Here is a 436-nt window from a genome sequence, read left to right as displayed (position 1 = left end):
CGGTGTTGACCATCTGGTGATGTCCATGTATAGAGTCTTCTCTTGTGTTGTTGGAAGAGGGTGTTTGTTATGACCAGTGCATTCTCTTGGCAAAACTCTATTAGCCTTTGCCCTGCTTCATTCCGTATTCCACAGCCAAATTTGCCTGTTACTCCAGGTGTTTCTTGACTTCCTACTTTTGCATTCCAGTCCCTTATAATGAAAAAGACATCTTTTTTGGATGTTAGTTCTAAAAGGTCTTGTAGGTCTTCATAGAACCGTTCAACTTCAGCTTCTTCAGTGTTACTGGTTGGGGCATAGACTTGGATTACTGTGATATTGAATGGTTTGCCTTGGAAACGAACAGAGATCATTCTGTCGTTTTTGAGATCGCATCCAAGTACTGCATTTTGGACTCTTTTGTTGACCATGATGGCTACTCCATTTCTTCTGAGGG

This window comes from Bison bison, unplaced genomic scaffold (genome assembly GCF_000754665.1).
Source record: "Bison bison bison isolate TAMUID 2011002044 unplaced genomic scaffold, Bison_UMD1.0 scf7180017863445, whole genome shotgun sequence".
Classification (NCBI taxonomy): domain Eukaryota; kingdom Metazoa; phylum Chordata; class Mammalia; order Artiodactyla; family Bovidae; genus Bison; species Bison bison.
Note: the sequence above shows the minus strand (reverse complement) of the source record.